Source organism: Ceratotherium simum, chromosome 2 (genome assembly GCF_057802395.1).
Source record: "Ceratotherium simum simum isolate JZ-2026a chromosome 2, ASM5780239v1, whole genome shotgun sequence".
NCBI lineage: Eukaryota > Metazoa > Chordata > Mammalia > Perissodactyla > Rhinocerotidae > Ceratotherium > Ceratotherium simum.
Window position 1 is genome coordinate 81,485,636 of NC_141901.1, and position 25,992 is coordinate 81,511,627.

General features: G+C 39.4%; 1 protein-coding gene across 13 annotated transcripts in view; it reads right to left on the reverse strand.

Moving 5' to 3' along the window:
• ADGRL2 (adhesion G protein-coupled receptor L2) overlaps window positions 1-25,992 on the reverse strand; it is a 272,704-nt gene that overhangs the window by 184,830 nt on the left and 61,882 nt on the right. For 8 of the 13 annotated variants that reach the window (XM_087448496.1, XM_087448477.1, XM_087448486.1 and 5 more), the window contains exon 1: window positions 1,848-2,382. The exons of 1 other annotated variant lie outside the window; for it this stretch is intronic. The gene's annotated coding sequence lies outside the window, so the exon portion shown is untranslated. Of the gene's footprint in view, window positions 1-165; window positions 671-1,847; window positions 2,383-2,982; window positions 3,094-3,271; window positions 3,294-3,508; window positions 3,639-25,992 lie in introns of those variants that run through there. 4 more of the 13 variants (XM_087448439.1, XM_087448459.1, XM_087448447.1 and 1 more) reach the window with 4 other exon arrangements.

Consider the following 25,992-nt stretch of genomic DNA (forward strand, 5'->3'; position numbering starts at 1 on the left):
GGTCAAAAGAGTCCCATCACAACTTGGACTGTTGCCAAAGACATCACACAAACTATTCTCTTTTGCTGCTATGGACGCATAATGCCTCCTTAGTCCCCATCTTTTAAGGTCTGCCCAAGATCAAACATGATTTAGTAAGAGACATCCCAACAGGCAATTATTTACCAAACGGATGTGACTTTTCCTCATTGTGCAACTCGAGTAGAGCAAAGAACAAACTCGGTGGGGCCCGTTCCAGACGCAAACACGGACAGGGAAATGAATGGACCAACCACGTCCGTTAAATCTACGCCTCTGGAAAGGGGAAGAGAGGAGAAGCACACATACTGTAAAGAATGCAGAAGAAAATTTAAGCACTGGGGGCGGGGGCGAAGAGGAGTGCGCCTTAGAACTTGGCCTTTGTAACGGGAACCATATGGTTGGTGGCTGCGGCTCAGACGCTCCCAGGCTGCTTGGAGAAGCTGCTAAGCAGCCTGACACCTTTCAAGAAACAGGAGGAAAACATTTCCTCGGTCTGAATCCGAGACTACACAGTTTGCATCAGGAAGAAGGGAATGAGGGGGCCAGAGAAGGGGGAAAGGATGAGGGGGGAGGAGTCCAGAGAAGATGGGGAAAGAAGACGAACACCGCAGGACTTGTCCCTCCAACGCTGCTTTTAGAGGACAGAGTGAACGTAAGATAAAAAATAGATGCAAATCATACGTTCCTTAGCCTCCGCTCAGCGACACTTGGGTATAAGTAAAGCTTCCAGCGATTTCCCCCTAACCCAAGCCCCAGAGTTAGGCGAAATGAACAAACTTTACTGATCCCAAGCGAAGGAGTCTTGCAAGCGTGCCTCCCACTGCTGGGGCGCTTTTGTCGCTTCACTCGCCCTCGCCTCTCCGCCAGAGGGTCGGGGCGCCCCAGCCAATCACCGAGCCCACGCTCGGAGAGTCCGGGGTCTCCCCTGTCCTGGCGCTCCTCCCACGCCTTTTCTCCCCTCCCGGCACCCCATCCTGCAAATCCGGCTTCTGCGGCTCCCAGCCCCACAGCCTCCCCAGGAGCCCACACCCCTAACTTCTGTCTCAGGCCCAGCGCGGCCCGCTGCTGCCCTCTCACTGCGGCCCGGGAGCCTGCCCTCCCCAGGGCCTGCCGGGCCCCGGCCCCGCCACCCGCCCGCCCCGCCGGGCCGCCCCTAATCGTTGCCAGCCCCAGCGCCGGCCCCGCCACATCTGGCTGCGCTTTGCTGTCATCCTCGCCTCTCCACACCGCCTCACCACCGACAAGAAGGAACAACACCCCGCAGCAACTCGCCCAGCCCTCCCCCACCGTCCACTCCCCCTGAACTCGTTCCAGCGCTCGGCCTCGCCGCTCCACTTACAGCCCGGGACGGCTCTGCCGGCGGCGCGCTGGGGGACAGGGACGCGATCCCCGCCCGGCCTCGGGCCCGCACCCCGAGCAGAGCAGCCCCTCCCCAAGCGGGCTGCGAAAGGGCGAGCCGCACCTCCCGACCCAAGCTTCCAGAAAATCTAAAAACGCATAACCCCATCCGACTGCCCCCTCCCCGGCACCCCTGCCACTAGACTGCCGCCTCCAGAGCGTTCCAACACTCCCGAGCAAAGGAGCAGCGGGGGGACGGAAGTGCGAGTTCTGCGGATCGATTTCTGCAGAGGGGAGGTGGGGAGAGGGGGCGCAGCCCGAGAAGCGCGGGTCCCCCCCCCGGCCCGCCGAACAGAAACAAACAGCCCGGCCCAACTCACCCGCAGCCCCCCGCCACCCCCAGCATCCACCCCCGGGCAGGAGGCGCCAAGCAAACAGGTCTCCGGGGCCCGGCACAGAGGCACATTGTTCGCTCCTGCGGCTCTTACCTCGCTCGGCGAGAGCGCCCCGGGGGCGGGCCGTCTGGCGCGGGGGCCGCGCGGGGAGAGGCGCGGAGCCCAGCGGCGACCCCGGCCGGCGAGGGCCGAGGCCGGCTGCGAGCGGGTCTCCGGCCGCCGAGTCCGCGCGGGAGGCAGCGCCGCGGCTCGGCGCGTCCTCCTGCTCGGCCGCCGCCGCCGCCTCCTCCAGCCAAGCAGCCAGCGCCGGGCGGCTCCTGGGGTTAGGTCAACATTTTCCCGCAGTGTCCCGCACGCCGCTCCGCCAGAGGAGTCTTTGCCACGCGCGCACACACCCCCGGACCGCACTCTCCCTTCGCAAAACCAGCAATTCGGGGATCAGAGCGAAAGGGGTGGCGGGGGCAGGAGCCCGACAGAGGTGCGCAGACTTGGGAGTCCCCTCGGAGCGGCGGCCGCGGGAGGGGCGCGCGGCGGCGCGACGCCAACTCAGTGTGTCCGGCGAAGCCCCTCGGCCCGCCGTGCGCGCCGACCCTGCGGCCCGGGGCGGGAGAGCGCGGCGGCCCCTCCTCACATTGCGGGGCTCCGGGCCGAGGCTGAGCGGCGATCTCTGCCCCACGAAAGGCTGACGGCGAGGACTCGGGCTCGGGCAGCAGGGAGGTGCAGGGAAGAGCCACGCCACGCACAGCAGCGGCGGGGAGATGCCCCCCAACAATCCCAAGGAATTCTCCGGTAAGCTCCCGCTTTCGCCCCGGCACCTCTGCGTGTGTGTGAGCGGAGAGAGAGGGAGAGCGAGAGAGAGGGAGAGAGACGGGGGAATGCGAAGTCCTGACACAGACTCGCGGGGAGGTCTGAACTGGAGTCACCTCCAGCCTCCTCCTCCTCCTCCTCCTCCTCCTCCCCACCTCCCCACCTCCCCACCCCCCCGAGTCCGGCTAATCATATCAACATATTAGCGTGTACAGCGGCAAAGGACAAATCTCTCCCCCCTGATTTTTCCAGCCAGGGGCTCAGGCAAACTCAAAAGAAGATTACAGGCAGCTAAGTACAAAACGCGGAGCAGATAATCTATAACTCATTGCCGCCCAATGGCCATTTTCCACTCCATTTGAGCAGCTGCGGCGGCAGTGCGCCCGAGCCGGGGGGGAGGGGAGCGAAAGGGGACACTTACGGGCTCGAGCTGTTCGGGCGGCGGCGGCCCGGCAGCCGCCCGAGGACAGGCCGGCCCCGGCTCCGCCGGCGGGGCGGCCCCAGGGCTGTCCAGGCGGCGGCGGCGGCGAGGGACGCGCGCACCCGGCCGCGGAACGCGCCCGGGAGGCGGCCTGCGGCGGCTGGCGCCCCTCCCCTCTCACCCCGTCCGCTCGCCCCCGCCCCAACCCCGGGTGCTCTGCGTCCAGCCTACCCCCCCATCAACCCATCCTTTCAACCCCTACCCCCAACCCCCCGCAAACTCCACTCACTGCGCGCTCGGTCCTCCGCGCGCTCCGCCGGCGCGCGCTCTCCATCTTGTGCACACAGACGCGCTTTAAAAACATTTATTTTATTTCTGGAACGGGGTGAAGGGTATTTGGGAGACCGCGGCGGAGCGCGGCGCGCCGGCTGGCGGCTCGGGGCCCACTCCCCTCTCCCTTCCAGGCCCAGGAGCTTGCTCCTTGCCTGCACTTCGGAGAGGCGCCCAGGATGCGTCTTTTACCCACCCCGTCTCCAGGTTTCTCTTTTCTCCACGCCGCGAGCTGGAGGCCCCGAAACTTTTAGTTTCCGCAGCCCTCCTTTTGTGTGACGGCTTGGAGGAGAAAGAACGTCTGTTCGCCACGGCTGCCTCCGTCCGGCTGCGGCGCGCCGGGGACGCTCCAGGGTTAATGCGTCTTTGATACCTGAGATTTCCGGCGCGCTCGTTAATGAAAGTTACATTTTTTAAAATTGCGATGACTTTTGCTTTGTAGTCACAGAGAGCTAGCCAAACTTTGACTTTATTGACTATATTTCACAAGAGCGTTTTGTTTGTTTTTGATTAAACCCACCAGGATAAGCAAAGGAAGGAAAGGAGACTACAAGGCTCTTTACTCGCAAGTGCATTCATCGTGCTGTTAGGTCTGTTTCCCTCATTTCCTTACATTGAAACTGCTTTTGCTCTTGTCCTCTGACCACACTTCCTTGCACCTCTCTGTTGGTAGTGTCAGCAAACAGCCAGGCAGCGCCCACGACGGACCCCAGCTAAAGAGAACAGACCACGGCGAGGCAGATCATGCTTGAAAATGTTTAAAAGCCAGTTAAGTGTCCTCTGCATAGGAGGAAAATCAAACCTGGATTTTTTTTTAATTACGAAATTTCTGAGCTGAAAGTGACGAAGTTTTCAGTTGCGTTTCTAAATCACTGATTTTACTCATGAATGCAGCCATCAATTAAAGAAGCATGTTTGCCTTGGTTTTCAAGAAAAACTGACTCTCCAAGATTTAAAACCTCTAGAAAATAGGATGAAACTTGAGCTTCTTTGCTTTCAGAAACAATATGTACTTTCTGTTGCTGCGGGTATGTTGCAGTCATCATACTTCAGAAATCATTTCAAACAACAATGTTATTAAAATGTCAACAGCAGATTGAGCAAAAGACATGAAGACTCTAAATACCTATCAGTTTTTTGTCACAAAGCCAGATATTTGTAGTACTAAAGTAAATCCAGCTATTGCTCAAGTTTGTTCTCGACTTGTAAAAAATCATAAGTTAAAAGTAAATGTGCAAATAACTGAAACATGGTCTTTTGGTTGGTTCATTATAATTCTCAAATTAAAACAAGAATACTTGATCAAATTTCTTTTACTTAATGTATTGATGTTTTAATACTCTCACCATTCCAAAAGATAAGAGGAGCCACTTAGAGCATTTGTGCTTTAAACTACATACACACATCCGTTTGGAATTTCTTAGATAACATAATTCAAATATTATCAATGCAGGATATAAACTAGTCTGAAAAAAACACACTTGTGCAGAGCTGGTGTGAAACCTTATTACATACTTAAGTTTTTACATCTGTTGAAATTTATATGTACAACAGCTCTATCCAGGAAAATTAAATCAGGCTACTTTAAAGTAGTTGAAACGAAGGCAGAATTATGGAATTCTCAGATTTCAAAGGTCATTTATATCATAGTCTCTTTTGGAATTTAAAATTATTTTATCCAGGATTGTAAACCAAAATATGTCAAACTAATAATAATTTGCATTCACTGAAAAATCTTAGCCCTTTCTTTTGTTCATCTTTGAAGGTTTTTCACTCATCTGGGCATGATTCACAAGAAGCCCCAATGAGTGCATAGATTTGTCTAATCCTATTTTCTTTTGGGAGGCAAAACTTGGGCTGAAGTTTTTATTTAGCAAGCTTAGTAAGTCATCAATAGAAATTTTTGCCTGAATTAAGCTGGCCATATGTTGGCTCATTTGCTTATTTATTTAACTCTCTCAGAAAGAATCTCTGGAGGAACCCACTGTCTGCATTTCATACGTCTGACATTCTTTGATGCTCAGGACATGAGTGAGTCACCCTCCACTATGTTCCTAAAGAGACTACATCACAAAAAAAGGAGGATGCATGGGAGGGGGAAGAAGTTGCCAGAAGGGGGTTAAAACTGTAGGGAGTGGAAAATGTCTCATACAGGTTTTTAATTTTAATTCAATAGGATATGTATTTTACGGAGTTCAAAGGATTCAACACTTTTTTCCTAAGAATATAATAAGCTTGCTATGTTTTTAAAGTTACATCTAAGTGTATTCCTTCTCTAGAATAATGTTTTAAATATTAAAGAATGTTTAATATTTCCTTGCACTTTACAAATAATAATGTGTCAACCTTCTTTGTATCCACAAAGACTTGAAACGGAGCTTTTAATTGCACTGATATAGTCAAGATTAAGCTGTTAGCCACAAACCTGCCATTGCAAAGGAACACTTAAATGACACACACACATCCAGAAAGCATAATTTGCCTGACACTTCATGACAATTCCAAACATAATTTATAACAATACAGGTGTTGTGGTAGAAAAAAAAACATGAAATGAGAAGCTTAATAATGTCTGCAGATGTTAGCAAGTTAAGGGGAGTTGGAGTATATTATGCATTCTCTGCAATCCAATCAATTTAACTACTCAATCTATATTATTATTTAAGGAATGGCAAAATCATTGACTTATCCATAATGCTTGCTAATTGTTTTTAAAAATAAATTCTACAAAGGACAAAGGAAACACCCATTTCCATTTGTTTTATGTTAAATCAACATCTAACCACTCACGGTGATTTCATTCAAAGAAAACAGAAGGAACTCATTAGCTTATGTGGTTAGAGAGATTGATGGGCTTCAAATATTTTAACCATACATGTTTTTTCCAACTGTAGAAACTCATGTTTTTAATTTAAGCAACTTTAAGAAACTAAAGATTGTTTTATTCAATGAGTTCACGTATTTCTGACACAGAAATTATGCTAATTTTTAAAGCTATTTACCATCCGAGCATCTTTGTTTAGAGGGAAGTGATGAGGTACTTGTCAAAATACAAGTGTGAAGAACAATAGTTTGGGTACCAAATTAAAGAACCTGAAGACGTATGAAAATGGGCATGGTTGCAAAATACTGTGATTAGTAAAAGCCAGTAGAGCACATGAGTCACTTTGTCACTGCCCCACTCTGGCAAACTTGGATATAGATAAGCCAGTTCAAAAAGGGGCTACATGGGGGTGGGGTGGGGAGCAGATTGGGGACTTGATAGTGGGCCAAAGATTGTGTGAAGTTTGAGCTTCCCAGATGTAAAGATCTATCAATGAGGGTAGTTTGTATTCAGTATGGGGAGCACATTTTGCCTGTGATGAGAACTCTGTGAGAGTTGTAAAATAAAGCAAACAAATAAACGAAAAACATGTGAAACTGATCTAGTTTCTAATACAGAAATAGAGGTAAAATTAGCCAGATTTCATCCTAAACTTAATCAGTTCGCTTTTCTTCTTTATTACTGTTCAACGATGCTTAGTGCTGAAACTAGTTTTCCCTACTCTAGAAAAGACATATTTCAAAGCTCTAGAGCAGATGAAAGCAATATGTGAATACCAAACGTAAGTAGAACTGGTTGAGAGTTGCTAGCTTTGTTTTTCATTTTAGCTTCACCACGCATGTAGGCTGAAAAGAAATCAAAACTCATTTTCCATGAGAGCAGAAACATATGAAAGCATTTGGCAAAGCCAGTAAGTTTCTAACTATTCTCCGTGCTCTCTCCAGGCTGAGTAAATCTTTGTCCAAGAAGGCCAAACCTTATCTAAAATGGAGCGATGCAGTCTCCAAAAGTAATGACAGTTTAAACTATAGTATAAATATGATTATGATGTACTGTGCTTAATGACATTATTTAGAAGTGTATAATTACGTTATTAAATATGTATTATTTTGTAATTAATACTTAAAAAAAATCCACCAATACACCTAGTAGCATGACTCTTTCTGTGCAGTGTTTATATATGTATAACTGTATATAAAGGATTATAAAATTTTTATACCATTGCCATTATGATACTCAAAAGTAAGCAAATTAAAAAAGATATCCCTCATAATCGTTGTTCCACTGAGTCTTACACAACTCAGTTAGTCTTTCTTTCCCATAGATTGTTCCCATAGCGTGTGTTAATCTCTGTACCTTGAGGATTTTCTATAATTGGGTCTTATAGATCTTCTGCTATCAATGTTTCTGTCAAACCATGAAGTGTAACTATAAGAACACTCACTTCATACAAAGCTGTCTGTAACTTCCTCTAATAATTATTTTGTTCATCATAAATACTCATAACCAAATGTTTTCTTATTCAAGTATGTAGTTTAAAAATAGGCCTCTCCATCCCCCCCCCTTTTTTTTTTTGAGGAAGATCAGCCCTGAGCTAACATCCATGCCAATCCTCCTCTTTTTGCTGAGGAAAACCGGCTCTGAGCTAACATCTATTGCCAATCCTCCTTCTTTTTTTCCCCAAAGCCCCAGTAGATAGTTGCATGTCATAGTTGCACGTGCTTCTAGTTGCTGTATGTGGGACACGGCCTCAGCATGGCTGGAGAAGCGCTGCGTCGGTGCGCGCCCAGGATCCGAACCCCGGGCCGCCAGTAGCGGAGCGCTCGCATCCAACAGCTAAGCCATTGGGCCAGCCCCTCCCCATCCCTTTTTAATATATGTAAACCTCTGTCAACAATACAGATGAAATTTCTTTCAATTTTTAAAAAAAATTGTTGAGGGCCGGCCAGTGGCGCAAGCGGTTAAGTGCGCACGCTTCGCTGCTGTGACCCGGGGTTCCCAGGTTCAGATCCCCGGTGTGCACCGATGCACTGCTTGTCAGGCCATGCTGTGGCGGCATCCCATATGAAGTGGAGGAAGATGGGCACAGATGTTAGCCCAGGGCCAGTCTTCCTCAGCAAAAAGAGGAGGATTGGCAGATGTTAGCTCAGGGCCAATCTTCCTCAGGAAAAAAAAAATTGTTGAAATTAAACTAAGAGGAACCTAAAATCACCACTCTTTGTTTTAAATATAAGACATTTGAATGGACAGTTCGTGGTAAAGCGTCATGCATTGCTTGAGTGAGAACAAAAGCAAGGTAATGGGTTAATAGTAGAGGCAACTCCACTCCATTGAATCTAAACCCTCAAAGATAACCAAAGAGCAATTTTACAGAAGTCCAAATTGAATTTTTAGTGCCTCTGAGAATATGACTTTGATTACTCACGTCATAGTTCATGAAGTTTTGTAGTCCAGCAAAACTTGCAAAAAGCTTTTAAGAGTCAGGAAACAAACTCTTGGCATTTTAGAAAGTGAGTCAAAGATAACAATTATATCACACTGCTAGTATTTTCATGTTAGAATACCTTAAAGTTTCCTTAATGATACAGCATAAAATAATAATTGTAATATATAGTCTTAATATTTTTTAAACACAAAGATTGTTTTGTTTTAGTTTTGAAAATATTTTATAGTCTAAAATTGTGTAACGTGACGTGTTCGACCTTGGCTTTGGTTACTCCTGATCATATAAATTAGCTGTTACTAACGTTTTTCATTATTTTGTTCTATAATTAGTATGATAGTTATTTTTAACTCTGCTTATCTGCTTTATTTTAAAAAAGCCTTTATTTGTTTTGTATTTTTTCATAAAAATAAATTTGAGCATGTGGAAACTAGAAAAGTAATTTGCAAAGATTTTTCTTCTAAACCTAGCTTTCATCATAGTTTCTTGATAAGATAATAGAATGTTGCCATCTCTATTTTCAAGAATAATTTAAATCTTTATAATTAAGTTTTCAACTTATTGCAACTCATTACAATGCATTCTTAAGGTCACTCTGAAATCAATCATTTAGGTCCTAGACCAAACAATGATGTAATAGGCATATGTTTTTGTGATAAGTAAAAGTGCCTTAGAAAAGAATCCATTTTCTTTAAAATTAGCATCCAAATTTAGAATCACACTAAAATGTCATTTATATCTCAAAGGAGTACTGAAATGATTTGTTAATGATAAGGTTTTGTTAAGCGATATTCAATGAAAAAATTTTGTTTTAGGTTAAAAAATAAAAACACATAAATAACATCTCCAGCTAGTCCACATTAAAAAGAAGTTGCTGAACCATCACCTGGATAACATATTCATTGAATGGTTTTGTGTCAGTGATGGAGATGTGTAGCACTGAACCATCCACACTCTTATCCAACTATCCTGGTTACCAAAATCACATATCTACAATATAAGGAAAGAAGATCAAAATTAGTGCATTAAAAGAGTGCCCCCCTTCATTTTGGAAATGTAATTTATGACACCAATTTAATTAGTACTCTGTTCTTACTACCTGAATTAATGACCCAAATTCAGACCACATATATTTCATTGTTCAGACAATGTAGAATACACTGCAAGAAAAACTAATTTCCTGTTTATTATCTAATGATAATTGAAACACAATAATTCATTAAATTACTGTGTTACAGCTATGTATGAAGTGGCATGTCTCAAAGAAAGAGGTCTTGCAACTACAGGAAAAAAATATTCATATTTTGTTAAAATGAAATTAGAGAAAAGTTGAGTACGAATGCTAGCTATAAAATGTAAATTGAGAAATCCAAGAATGTGAACTATTTTAGAATAATATGGATCCTCAGAAGACTATCATTTATCATTTAAAAATAAACTTATGGGTAATCAAATAAGGAATCTGAATAATATTTAAAAGAATGAATTTTGACATTTCATATAATTACTCAATATTTACTTTCTCTCCAGTGCCCTATTGCAAAATGATTTTAAATATGACATATATAAATCAAAATATTTTATGCAGGTATAGATTTGAGATGATAATGCTGGCTTATTTGTTTATATTGAATATTTCTATACAAGAGGAAATCATGTAACGGCAAAAATAGATACTAGATTAAATATTTAGAAAATTAACTTTAACTACTTAGGTAAATTTATAGCTTATCAAAATTTGGAGGTAAAATGTTACACCTTATAACTGAGGGAAGTCTGTCTTTGCCTCAATTTTCCAGTTAATGAAAGAAGTGTTTAAATACTCTGTAGTTAGATTATTAACTTCTACAAAACTGAAACAGATGTGTGTCTTAGTATGCCATTAAATTTATGATTTACATAGAACCCTTACATAGAGCTGAGCAGAGGCCAATGATTCTAATTTGCTCTAGATTTACAATAACCTGATCTGGTCTTTGTAAGTATTGAAACACTTTAAACAAAATTAGAAAGCAGTTGTGCTTTGTGTGATTAAAGATGCAATTCCCTTTGGAGTAATGAGAAAAGTTAGAACATGTTTCTTTCTTTATGGATGTTTCTATTATAAACACCAGTGCTATACATTATATATTTTTGTTACTATGATTTCCTTGTTTTTAATTATAAAATAAACCAATTGAATTTCACTGGAGTCTCAAATTGAAACTATGCCAAAATTTAGCTGAAGAATGTGTATTGAGCTTCATAAAAATCCTTAAAATTTTTCCCAGGGTCTTAAGGTCTTGTTATACAAATACTGGTTCACCATAATTTTCTAGAGCAAAACATCTTTCTAATTAAGACCTACACAGCAAAAAGACTTGAGTGCTAAATACATTTCAAACTCTAGAAAACAACATATATAAAATTGCTCAGGACTAATGATTACTGGGTTTATATAAACTATAAATATAAAAAACTTAGTCTATTTTATCTCATTACACAAATAACAACATTTACATCACTATTATTTAAACCTTCTTCTACTCTGCTTGGTGAATTATAATCCATCAGCTCCTAAAAATCAAATCTATAAAAATACTTTATTTTAAACACTGTGAATACTGTTTCCTTAAAAATCAGTCAGAAATGTTGATATAAATATCATTGTAAGCATTTGTGTGTATATTTATGTGTATAGAAAATCAGTACCTGCAAAAGTATTAATTCATTAAAAGTTTCTCTCTCATAAAACCTTTATTAGCCCTTGAAGTCTTTGCCACTTCATATAAAATGATTTATCTTTTGAATAACAAGGTTCCATTAATCTGTTTGACAAAGGAATTTTTAAATCATTTAAATAATTTATTTGAATGAATTATTTAAATTCTGTAAAATATATATACGCACATGTATATGTATATATCTGTCTATATATTTGTGTTCTGGCACAATATCACGGAAGAAATACAAAATAGAAATCAGAATACATTGTCCTTGACGCTACCAGTGTGACTTGGTGTTGTTGCAGTGTGTTCTTTGATTGCCCACTGTTTGCATAGGTCCCCTGTGAGAGGGCCATTTGTGCTACATTTGGCACAACCGGGTGGTTTAATGTCAGAGAAACGTGCACATGATTTTCTATATTCATTTTTAATTTTGCATTTTTACTGAGATTGTAGGCTGACATGTGTTCCAAAATGTAAGGATAATAAAGGCAATTATTCAGGGCTCATAGAAAACCTGCCCTCCTCAATTCAGTGCTCTAGGTGCCACTGGAAAGTGGTAAACATGCTCCCTCTCCAGAGAAATAAATCATTTGTGGAAACAAAGGGCAAATACACATGGAAAATAAATAAGAATATACACAAAAATTTATAAGCAAATACGCAAAACTAATTAAGACATAAAGATTTATATAATATGCTTAATATGCATGGCATTCAGTAATTTTAACTATATACTATTTCTTCACAGACTATTACTTCACAAAATTTTCTCTCAGATAGATCTTATTGTTCTTTTCTCCCCTGAAGATGCATTTTTACTCATAAAAATAATGAAAATGATTGAATAATCCCCCAACTTTGGTGAGGTTATAGAATAAATTTGCGACAGGTTCTCATCAATTTTATTTTTCAACAGGCGGGAAAATAAGCTTTCACTTAAGTATCTCCTCCACAGAGCAAAACAAGTAACCTTTTTACCTTCTAGTTTTTACCTTCAAGTCACCTTTCTTTTGGAAAATCTATCTGGTTTTTCCTTTGTGGTACTGTTCCCCTCTCCATTACATCAGGTTTTGGTGAGTTCATTCAGGTTGTGTTTCAACAAATTCTTTTTAATTTACCAGGGAGGTCCTAATTTTATACATGTTAAAATCTCAATCTATGTTGTGTCATTTAGTAAACTTTGAAGCCACTATCTTCTCCAGTCCTTCTCCCACTTATCCAACCATCCATAAACCTAGCTAAACACTATACCATTTTATACCCATTGCTCACAACACTTAAACCTTATGAGAAGCCCTCAGCAGTCTAATGTAACCTTTAAAGGCCTCTGATATACCAAAATAGCATCATGAACTCTTAGGGAGACGACAGTCTTTACAAAGACTGTTCGATGCCTGGAACTTCCTCTCTGGAATCACCTCCCTCTCTGCCCATATTCTAGTATCTAGAAACGTAAATGGCCCCCAAAATACCTCCAAGTTGTGTGATACAAGAAGTAATATTATACTGTTCAGAATGGTACTCACCAATGAGACAAAGTAATTTTTGAAACACTATACCTACTCTCAGATTTTTGAAAAACAGAGGCCTCCTTAGTGTTTAGCAAAGGGCCTCAGCTGTAGTTGAGTGTTGAAAAGTATTTATGGAATAATTGAATTAGAATCCTATAATCTGAATACTATTATATTATTTAGGTCAATAATAAGGCTACTTGCTATCCAAATATTGTAGCATTGCTTTGCTGATATGGCTATTACAAGTCAAATAACCTAGAAATCTTACGCAAATGTTCTTATCACAAGGGTACATATAAACGCATGCACATAAATTTACTTATTAACAAATCCATTTAGGCAATTTATTGAAATATTTTTATAGGCCATATGTAAATAGTTTAATATCAGCATAAATTAGTGATTACAATGAAAATTTTAGTGTTTTCAAAAAAATTAATTTAGAAATGATGTTTGTATATGTGTGTGTTGGGAAGGTGGGAAATAGTTCAACGAAGGCAGGAAATGAACACATTTCAGTTTTTGAATTCAGAGAATTGAACTTTTCAAATTCAATTGAAAAGTTAGCTGTCTGTCCCATTTTACCCAGAACAGTCATTTTCCCTTCTACTTTTCCTGTCCCGACAACTTGTAAGATAAAAATGTGTCTAAGGAACCTCAGAAATTAGAATCAATGGGACTTACATGAAGCTTTTCAAGGGTTATATTTTGGACCATGTCACTTTAGTTTTAAAGGCAAAACATCTGACATTTTATACATTATGGTAAAAAGTAACATACTTCCATCTTAGCTCATTTATGATTTACTTACTAAGCAGTTAAAGACTGGAACCCTGCTTCAAAGAGCCAAAAAGCATTTTAACCAATTTTTTCCTGCCAAATCACCAGCAAATTTAATTAATATTATCTTTTTTTTTTTTTTTTAGATTTTATTTATTTATTTTTCCCCCAAAGCCCCAGTACATAGTTGTCTGTCATAGCTGCACATCCTTCTAGTTGCTGTATGTGGGACGTGGCCTCAGCATGGCTGGAGGAGTGGTGCCTCGGTGTGCACCCGGGATCCGAACCCGGGTCGCCGGCAGCGGAGCGCACGCACTTAACCGCCAAGCCACGGGGCCGCCCAATTAATATTATCTTAAAGAGTGGATTAATTAATCAAAATTTCCAAGGAAGGTGTTCTGATTTTCTGCTGACACTTTAAATGCTGTTTCTTTTTGTTTGCATTCCTGTTTTTTAAAAAATCTTTCCGAAATATACTGCTATAGTACTTTGCTATCTAAGAAAATCATACTGAATATCATTTTATCTTTCTTTGCTGACATGGAATTTTTCAGTGTTGAAGGATCATCAAAATGAACATTGATTATCATAGCACTTATTACACATCGTTATATTTATTGATTTACTCCTCCCCCACCAGACAGTAAGCTCCTCAATATCTCCCTAAACTTGATGTGCCCAGCTCTTAGCATAGCCTACAATGAAGGCCACAAACTACTGGCCTGTATAAAATCTAGCCCACAAGTGTAATTTATTGGCCCACAGATTCTGAGTCACACAGTGTTTTTTGTTTTAATCCATTATTTGTCAATTTTTAAATATTAGGAAGTTTCAATCAAAATATGGATTTCCAGCTTCTGAAAAAAAAAATGGAAAGATCCAGCAACATTTGGCATACATTACCTCATAACAGCATTCAGCAGCAGGGGCCTTCCCTTTTTAAGGAAACATGCGCTCTCTGCCTCACCACATTCCCCACTATTCCCTATTACCTCCTCAAAACCAAGGCAAAGTATCTTTGCAGTGAATCACCTGATTTGTGATAATGTTTTGTGTTCTACTTTAACAGTGGCGTTAAAGGAAAGTGAAATGTGTCTTCACCTGTATCTCTCTAAAGTGGGAAATAGAAAGATAGATCAAGAGGATGAAGTGTTTCACCCAAGTGCACTTCACTCATTAACTTTTTCTTCCTGGCTTCTGTAAACATTTTAATTTTTGAGTTCCAGTGGTCAATAATTTATATGAGAACGAGTGTGTGACTAATGCTGTCAATATACATTATAAGATATGAAGAAATGTATTGAATTGTAGCAATAGCGCTTTACTGTGTTCAAAAGATTTGCAGAGATACCACCTCATTTGTGCACTTACCATATAGCTCAATATTGAAGTTCAGTGCTCCCTTACTCTTACTGATTGGCTTAATTCTCCCTCTACTTATATTCACATTTACCAGTTTTCTCTTTTTCTCCCCACTTGACACCACTTTCCACCACTCTTCCACTGATGTTTACTCTTGCACTTTCTTTTCCTGCTGTTCAGTTTCCTTACATGGAAAGATCCCTTGACAGTAACAAATGATTCTGATTATTTTTGTATTACCTAATGTCCCATAAGTATAGTTCATCAAGGGAGGACAAATGAGAGGAGTAGGTCTTTTTCAACCAACCAAACAAATGGAAGCAAACAACCTTTTAAGGATTAATACATATAGTTTAAAAGACTTATTAGTTAAATAAGTAATTAAGACACGCTAATATAGCAGAAACAGCTAAACACAAAGTGTTTTAAGGCAAACAAGCTAAGCTTTTAGTAAAAATTACTACAAGTAATTGATGGTATCAGATGTGTTCAAAAGGTATTCTTTCTTAAGATTATACTTTTCAAAGGGACTGTTTACCTAGAATGGAGATTATCTACTGAATCTGAGTTAGGAACTTCTTTTTTCTTCTCTCTCACATGTTGGGAGCTAGGCTTAGCTCTCTCTTCATTGGCCAACATATTTTTACCATCCCAAATTTATATTATTTTTCTTATTTGTGAGTATTATTAATATTATTATCATTCTCCCTAATGTTATTTTATATTTTCATATACAAATTTTTGGTATGATGACAGGTCAAAACATGGAATATAAATATTTTATATAAGTATGCCAACTAGAAAATATGATCATAATGAATTACTCCGCAAAGTAAGAATCACCTATATTAAACCTGCTGGTTTTTAAAAATTCCTACAAATTATATTGTTTGCATAATATCCTTTGTATCAGTTAAAAATCCTGATAATAAATACTTTCTGAAAAGACCTTTTGTGCTCATTGAAGTAGTCTTATTGAAATACTGCTTTCGGGCCGGCCCGGTGGCTTAGCAGTTAAGTGCACGCGCTCCGCTGCTGGCGGCCTGGGTTCGGATCCCGGGCGTGCACCGACGCACCGCTTCTCCAGCCATGCTGGGGCCGCATCCCACATGCAGCAACTGGAGGGATGTGCAGCTATGACATGCAACTATCTGCTGGGGCTTTGGGGGAAAAAATAAATAAATAAAATCTTTAAAAAAAAAAAAAGAAATACTGCTTTCCTCTATTTAACAATTTTATAAAACTTTCAACTAACTATTCTTTTCCTAATTTTGTTTCAGAGCACACAAACACCTGCCTACCATTTTATTAAAGAATTATCTAAGCAGCTTCACCATTAAAACTTTATTAGAACAATTATATCTGTCAATTGTTGAGACAGATCCATTTAAAAGAAAATCATCACAAAAAATTTCCCGTGCAACCTAGAAACTTATGTTGGCATATATGATTGGACCCACTTCATATTAGAAGTTTCCTTTTTTTTTTCACTAAGCAAGGCTCTTCTAAATGACAAAAATAAGATTGAGCTTCTAGTAATCATAGTATTTATTTTTCAAAAATTTTGCCTTCTCTCCTTTTCACTTTTCCTGCCAAATTTTAAGATAAAAGATATATTCAATTCATAAAATTGGATAATAAATATGGCCAGTTAGTGTGTGTCCATACTAAAAAGTATGAAAATTTTTTACTGTTATTTTTGACTTAACCAAACACATACGTTGAGAAGTGGAATTTCTTTTCTTGGTGCTTACTAAGCATCCCATGAGGCTCTACCTTGCTGAAATCATTTATGTTCACTTCTTACTTAAAATTCTGCAATTTGGCACAGTCAAGAATTTGGTCAATACCATTTTAAATCACTTTGCTCTGCAAAAGTTTTTGAAATACCACCACTAAAGAGCTTGACATATCCTTCCAAAAAAGCTACAGACGTTACTTTTTAAAAATAAAAACTATACTGAAGATTAACCTTTTCTTCTCCCTTACTTTGAAAAAGATCTATTGAAAAAGATCTGAAAGGGGCCTCATAAAGTAAAGTATAAACTCACTTTACTTTGGTTAATGTTAATTTTAAGATGCTTTAGAAAAATTTTTTTTAGAGAAGCAACATAACTTAAAATTTGTTTTACTTAGAATTCTAAAAACTTAGAATTTGGACCAGACCACCTGGGTTAAGATCTCAGCTCCACCATTTTCAGTCTGTGTGCCCTTGAGCAAGCTATAGAAGCGCATCTTTAATTAACTATTTCTTTCTTTCCTCGTTTATAAAATAGGGATAATAATTACACATATTTTCTAGTGTTGTTGTGAGGGTTATATGAATTAATACAGGTAGTACCTGGCACATAGTCAGTCCTGAAATATTTGCTATTATTTTAGTACCATTAATAGCATAAAACAGTTGACAATTCTTCAAAATGCTGCTACATAAGTGCCTAAAATTGTACAAGCTATTGTGGAACAATTTTGAACATTCTGAGATATTCTCAAATATTGGGTCGTATTATAGCAAAGAATTTTAGAAGTACATTTTGAAGTATATAGCATTATATTGATAACATAAAAATTTATCATGTGTATGCCAGTGTTGTTACTGGTACGTTTGATTGTTATTTTAAGTTAGCAATTTGAAGAATCCAGTCACTCTTAGTTATGTTCATAGCTTATGATTTTCATTCTTATTTAGTCAAAAGTACTTAGTTTTTCCTTAAATCTGTAACATTAGAAGAATATCTGGTTAAACTTATACTCTGAAAGAGCTAAGTACAATTGAAGACGGTTCTCTATTAGGAACCCTAGTTTTTATTTATTAATTTATAACCCTTCATATTCCAAAAAGATTTAAGAAGGTTTACAAACAAATAGAAATAAAAGTAATAAGAGTAACTAAGACTGGTGAGGAAAAGAGAAAATAAAGACTGGAAAGGAAACAGCAGGAAAAGTCAATATTAGGCAATGTATGCCTATATGCATGCGAGGCTCAGATTTGCCTTTAGTCTTTCTAAGGGCCACATAAAGAGAAGGGCTAATATAAGATTCCCAGTGCCCAGCAAATGCATGACCCAATGGTGAGACCTGAGAGAACCCTGACTAAATGGTGAAGCTGGGAGAATTGCTTGTCCTCTCGTCCCTTGTCTACTTCTGGTCCAGCCTCCTGCTGTTTCTTCTCTACTGCTGGAGTTGGTACAGTCTGGTTTTGCCTCTGCTGCAAAGATGTCCTTCCTTCTTTCCTCTGTTATTCCAACAACAACAACAAAACCTACCCAAAAGCTAGTTTAACTCCTTTCTAAGCTAAGTTACCTAGGGAATCCTATACATACTTCCAATGGCTCATTCTGGCAGATTCTTAATAGTAAGGAAGGCATTAAAATCTCTAGAAGGACTTGAGGGAGTGGGGAGAAAGACCCAGGTAGTTTTGGTAGAGTGTTTCTCATTTCCGCTGCCAACCCCTGGGAAACATTGCCTTAAAGCAACTGATAGAAGATAACTAAGTTTAATGAATTAACCCATCCTAGCAGGAAAAATGATAAACTCAGAGGAGAAAGACAATGGCCCCACTGGGTCTAACTAAGATATACTACTAGTTAACAGCTGGGTTCTAATTCAGGGAATAGTTTACAATTAATTTTTTAAGTATATCTATTTTACTGTAGGCCACGGAATAAATTTTGGTGTTAGAAATTATCCCCCTATTAGTATATTGTACTAATGAAATAATAAGCTTGATTTCTCAGGTTATTTGAGGATATGTCTTCTTGGATTTGCCATGTTTGTTTTTACTGGATTTTGTTCAAGAGGGAGGGGGAGCGAGGCAGGGAATGCACATTAATCAAGCACCATCCATGTGTCAGATACTGTGAGGACATTTTAATGTTACTTTATTTTAGTGCTGGCGTTCATCTGGCATTCGCTGGCGAGGCTTGCTGGTAGTTTATGACCAACATCTGTTCCGATCTACTGGTGCCCAAGCCCAACCATTTATACGTTACTAAATATTTTAGTATTATCCTAACTTTATGTAATCTTCAAAGTAAACCTCCTGGGAGACGGAAACACTGGAAGCTGAAGGCAGAGATATTATGTAGGGACCCCTGGCCCTGACTTGCCTGCTCCTCCCCATCCTGCCTAGAGGAGGTTTTCTTGCTTGTGATAGTTTGGTTCTAGAACTGGGAGAACCCAATATTTGTAAGCAGTTTCTTACATGGAAGTGTCTAGGCCGTGAGTATAAATTCTTCTAGAGTAGTAAGTTTGAGTTTAAAAAATTTTGTTTTTCAACGCTGGCAGTAGTGTCCCTGGCAGGTGTGTGGCCCATAGGGAACCAGAGGAAGAGAAAAGCCAAGCCAAGGTACACTGTGTCTGCATGCACCTGTTCCTGATACAAATGGCCACCTGGATCCAGGTGGAATCCACTTGGGTATTCTTGGCAAAATGCATTGGGAAATGGCAGGTGTGCATGTGATATCTTCCTGCCCATCTATAACCAACCTGAAATGCTGAAGTCCTATGATAAATGCGGAAATCGTGACAAAGAAAGGTTAACTTGCCTAAGGTACCTAATGGTAAAAGAAGTATTAGAAGATGCATCTTTGAGACTCTTAACGCCTACATATCTTGTTTCAACTTTCTTTTAGCTGAAAAACTTTTTCCTCTAAAAGTTATCTTACGTAGAAGCCTGATATATTAATAAGAAACAAGTCCGTCTGCTCTGATTAAAGCAAAATAAAGCCAAGAGTTCACTCTCAGCTATGCCCTCAGCACTACTTTTGGCAGCTCCTGAAGCCCCTCCATAACACTCAATGTTGTGCTTCTCAGAGTAGTGTTGGAAAAACACCAACTTACAAAGTGCTACCACCCTCAGACCCACTCCGTGTTGTTCACCTTGGTAAATAATTCATTCAACAAACATACTGTGTAGCTACTGAATGCCAGACTCTAGGAATACAAAGATAAATGCATAGTGTTTGCCACCAAGAAGCTCATGATCTGAGGGAGCAGAAAAATGCAAAAAAACCCACCCCCAAATAAAACAAAAGCGACCACTGATGTTGAGCCTTTTTGTATCAATTCTCACTGTAACTATAAGAGAAAAAAACATTTAGCTTTTGAACAGATGAGAAAACTAAAATCAGAGAAGTTAAGAGGATGTATTGTCATGCATCCCTTGAGTGACAGAATAAGGATTGCCATCCTGGTCCCAGGGATGCCAAAACCCAGGCTGTTTCTTCTGTGGGAGGCCGCATGCAATTTGTTGTAAATCTATAACAAAGTCAGCACATTACGTCACAGATTTAAATTTAAAATGCAAATCACTTAAACAATGAGGAAAAAAAAGTCCAGAGAATCCTACAGATTAAATCATTAAAATCATCGTCATAATACCACCTTACACAACCACTCTTATTACACACCTACTATCTTCTTCCCTTCTCACAACTCTGTGAGGTAAGAAGGGCAGATTTTATTATTTGGATTTCACAGCAGGGGAAGTAAGTGTCTGGACTATTAATCAAAGGTAATGGTAGGAATGAAATTTACTGGCCGAAGGAAAAAATAACCTTTTCTTGCAGTCACTATCCTTAACGAACTGAGACTGTGGGCAAGTCAACTAACCTTTTTAGGCCACAATTTGCTCATCAGTAAAAGTAGAGGGTCCAGATCTTTCATCCTTCAGTTAAAGGCCCTTTAGCTCTGGCATGTGATGAATCTACAAGCTAGTCTATGGCTTGGTCAGGAATAGAATCCACCTTCTATTCCAAAGCTTTCTACGATTTCGTGCTGCTTGTTAATACTAAGCTGTAGGGAAACTTCCTGGTTTCCTGGGCATAGAGTTTGGTTATATAAATAATTTAACTTTTAATCCAATCTATTTTTAATTATAGTTAGACTAAGCTGATTGAAAAGTAGGTGCATAGTCCTTGCTGGTTAGAAGCTATGAACCTACATGTAAATTCAAGAACCTATGGGTAGAGGAACACTGGAGAAAACTCTAGATGAACATAAAATGTGGGGCACAGAGAAGCGACAGCACTATGTGACTGTGTTACAGACTTCCTGGCCAGAAAGAAGCTTTTCTTGCACAGAACACAATATTATCGGGGCAGAAACATATCTTAGTGTTAGGGATTTTAGTCTTGAAGTATCTGTAGAAACTTTCATTCCTTGGAAAGCAAAGCGCTGACAATTTCTTGACCAGCCTTGCTGATAATTTCATTTCCCAGAAGGCAGAATAAGGGGAATTCCTACTCTGGACCCAATTCTGAGAGAAACCAGTAGGTAAAATGGAAATGATTGGAACCTTGGGGAAAATCAACCATGCTCTCTTAGCGTTTGATTTAAGCAGTGTTCTGCCTATGCAAACACAAATGATTCTAATAAGCAAGAAAATGGGGAGAAAACTCAAGAAACCAGTGTGCTGCACAGGGACCTCCTGGCAGGCTGTGAATTTAAAACAGCATGTGCAAAAGATAGTAAAAGAGACACATAATCAGGCACAAATATATGAAGGTAGCATAGACCTATAAGAGTAACACCAGCAAGACTAAAGCACAAAATGAGCTGGGGCTTGTGAAAGGTGCTAAAGAGAACCCAAAATGATTTCCTTAGCATGAAATGAGGAAGAAGATCAATACCGAAATAGGCCCATTTTTTAAAGTTAAAGACATAAAATTCATTCATGAAAAATAGAAAGCAAAGCGTCTTTACTCCTTAATGTTTCTTCCCTGTTGGTTCATTCCTACCTCTGCTCACATGTCACCTCTTCAGAGAGGACCCTGAACACTCTTTCTAAAATAATTCTCTAACCATTGAAATTTTCATTCTTCCAATCACTGGCTGCCACTATTTTACGTACTTAACCTGTTTTCTTTCTCCTGTATTGGAATGTAAGCTCTATGAGGGCATCGTCTTTGATTTGTTCCATACTGTGTGTCTAGGCCTTGTACGTGCTAAGTACTACTCAATAAATATTTGTTGAGTGAATGAAGTCAAGACCATTAGACATGGGCCAAAAATTGAAAGATAAAATAGGTAAAGGGCTTATCATGTAGGTAACATTTATTGAGGACCTAGGAGGTGTCATACATAAAGTATTTATACGCATTCACTCATTTAATCATTATAGCAGCCCTATAAAGCATGCATTATTATTGGGTTGAATAATTTGTTGCAGATCATACAACTAGAGAAGTGTAGAACTAGGATTTGAGCCCACATAGTTAAGTCCATGGTTTGAGCACTTCACCTATGTGCTTTAGTGGGAGAACCTGACTGGTCTAGCTACTAATAAGTCTTTTGACTACTATGAATTATTACCAGAAACCTTCTAAATGAGATTATGGGGTGTTTAGCTGATTACCTTTGAGAAATGGAGTGGAAGGGATAAGAGAAGAATACTTTAGGTTCAAAAAATGGCAGAGACTGCAAACTTCAGATCCATGAAACTGATGTTGCTTGGAGAAAGTACGGGGGATAGCCTAGATTATATTTATAAAAGACTATTTTGTGAGCATTTTTAAAAAGTGGTTATTAGGAGAAAATATAAAATCAATAAGAAGAAGCTATTTAGCTCAATCTCATATATTCTTTTCTGTAAAGTTAATAAACTAGTATATCAGGGCAAGAGATATAAATATCTGAATTCTAGCAAGTCATTTAATAAGATTTTTCTTTATATCCTTGTGGACCAGATGGAGAAATAAAGGTTTAGGGATGCTACTATTATGTGTTTTCATAACTGGCTGAATGATTGTACCCAATGGCAATTTTAATGAAACTGTGTCAGCCTGGAGGAAGGTTTTCCAAGTGGTACACCACAGGCCTTTGTCCTTGGTCTTGCGTGATGTAAACATATTTAACAATGACTGAGATAAAACTATACGAAGGCATGCCTGTCAAAAATCGGTTACATGGGATAGGGAAGGTGAGTCAATATATTGGATTACAAGATCAGGATCTAAAAATTCTTAACTACTAAAAGATGAACAAATCTGACAATATGTAATTTGGTTGGAATAATTGTGAGGTCCTGCCTCGGGACAAAAGCACCAACTGCCTAAATGTGATTTGAGGGATATGTGATGTAGCAACAGTACTCATGGGAAAAAAAGAAGAGCTTTCCTTGGCAGTGAATCAACGGTATAATATGGTTACAAGGAGAACAAAGAGGAGGAAGGGGAGCAGGATAAGAGGAATAGGAGACAGAAGAGGAAGTAGAGGAGGAAGAAAAGGAAGAAGAAAAGAGGAAGAGGAGGAGGACATAATTTAGGCTTCATTAATAAATTTAAGATGTGCATAGCATAGTGGAGAACATAATCTGACTCTATTTCAAGTTATTCTGATTACCACGTTCAGTTCTGAGAGCAACATTTTAAGAAACATATGAATGGAAAGACTACATAACTTCCAGTATTGAGCAGCCTGCATGGGAAGGGGATTTAAAACCATCTTATATGAGAAAAGGCTGAAAGAATTGAGAACTTTCAACCTGAAAGTTGTTATATTTGATAGCTACATCAGAAGAGTATAAACATAATAATTTTAATCATTACTCAGCATTTACTGTTTGCTAATCATTGTGCTAAACAGTTTATGTTAATGAATGCTAACCACAACCACAAGAAGTGGGTTCTAGTTACAGATTAGAAAATTGAAGCTGAGAGAGGTTAAGTAACATGTCCAAAGCAATGAAAGCTAGCATGTGATAATGCTTGACTTTGAACTTGGGTCTGTCTTTCTTCAATGCCTGCCCACTTATCCTCTACAGCAAATTTCCCTCACTGGAAGGAAACTAAATTATATTATGTTTGTGTATGTGTATGTTTAGATATGTGATGATGAAATTATGTAAAATAACAGTGAATCAAAACTATTTACAGTAAAAAGACTAGAAATAGATATATCAAAATTTTGAGCATGGTTGTCTTGGACACTGGGAAGATGGCTATTTCCTTCTTTTACCTACTTTTAATTTTCCATATCTTCTTTACTAAGCCTATCCTAATTTTATAAAAGTCTCACCTATGTTTTTTAAATTAAAAAATTATTATGTGGGAGAGAGATTAGCTTTATTCTGAATGGCCCAAAGAGGCTGAATTAAGATGCTGCAAGGTATAATGAGGTATATTTCAGTTCAAAAATAGAACCACTTGTAGTCTGAATTTTTCAAAGATGCAATATCTTGATAGAAGAAATAGTGAGCTTCTTGTTACTGGAGATGCTAACCCTAGTCTGGAAACACTAAAATTTTATTGTTCTATGTAGTCAAGATTATAATCTGAAGGATCCATGATGTTAGAAATATGATCCAGGAAAAAATAAGCCAAGAACTAGGTAGTTGGTTAATATATCACTTCGTACTCAGGCCTTTCAGTCTGCTTAAGAGGCCTTATTTTATAAGTACTTTTAATAAAATATTTGTGTAATGAATACATGAATGTATACATTTAGAACAGGAAAAGCAGACCATGGATAAGATTTAGTTTTTGCACCAGCCTTTTTACAAAGTATGCACGAGTATCAAAGACTATACTGAAAAAGGTCAAGCTCATTTGTTGACTCAAGTTCCAGGGTACTCCTGGCTGATGACATCTGAGCAGAGAGTAAGTGGTCCCTCCAGGAAGTGTCATTTGGGCATGACCTCTACTCACACACTCCACCTTTCTGCCTCCATTCCAGCCTGCTGTAAGCATCCCATTTTTTTTTTTTCAACTAAGACTTCTATTAACTAAACTGAAAGCTCCACAAAATCAGGAATCAGGTCTGTTTTGATCTTGCTATATTATAAAATGCTTGATGTAATAGACACAAAACAAATATTTATTGACTTAATTAGTTTGGCAGATATATTCAGCTGGTTTTTCTTTTGTTATCTAAGTATAGTAGAAAAGAGTGCCTTTGATTTCAAGTATAGACTACAGCAGGGTTTATCTCTAAGGACGACCATTATTTGTTATCTTTTTCTAGACTCATGTTTCCTATCTGTGAGTAGATACAAAGACCCACTGCTTCAGCCTTGGAGCTATTTTTTATTTGAAGTAAGAAAAGTGGTATGATTTTTCTTTTCAGGGTATAAAGTTGTCAATTTTTGCCAAATGATAAATGCATGAATTGAGTTTATAATATGGAGGACCAGAGCAGAATTTGAGATGTTACTTCTTCCTTTTCTAAGGTGAACTTAAACCCACTTTCACTTGTGGTCCTACCACAGAATTTGTATGAATATGAACAAGGCCAGGCCACAAGATAACTATAGAAGAGAAGTCAATGTTCCCAGCCAATTCTTTCACGTAATTGGAGGCAGTATTGAAGGGGACATCCTAGTGCTGAAACCTACTTATCAGCTTTACAGTGAATAAACTGGATAGTCTTCATTTATTTTTACTATTATACATATATTAAAATTTCTTTATGACATTTCTGTAGCTTCTCAGGAAACAGACATACCGTAAGCTACAATAGATATAGATCTTCAACAAGAAAATTCTTGAAATACATCGTTAATGCTAAAGAATCACCATTTTACTTCAAAAAAGTGTAATTAGATTTATTATTCAAAAACCCTGTGATAATGGAAGACACAGTAAGAAATATAGGACAAAAGACTGAGGTAAGAAGTTTTGGGGAAGCTGTCACGTGACCAATAATAAAAAGATGGGCAAATAGAAGGAACAGATGTCTGTTATTCATAAGATCAACTTAGGAACACATTAAAAATACCAATTTCTAGGGGCTGTCCCCATGGCTTAGCGGTTAAGTGCACGCGCTCCGCTACTGGCGGCCCAGGTTCGGATCCCGGGTGCGCACCGACGCACCGCTTGTCTGGCCATGCTGAGGTGGTGTCCCACGTAGAGCAACTAGAAGGATGTGCAACTATGACATACAACTATCTACTTGGGCTTTGGGGAGATAAAGGGGAAAAAAAAAGGAGGAGGATTGGCAATAGATGTTAGCTAAGGGCTGGTCTTCCTCAGCAAAAAAAGAGGAGGATTGGCATGGATGTTAGCTCAGGTCTGATCTTCCTCACAGAAAAAAAAAACAAAAAACAATTTC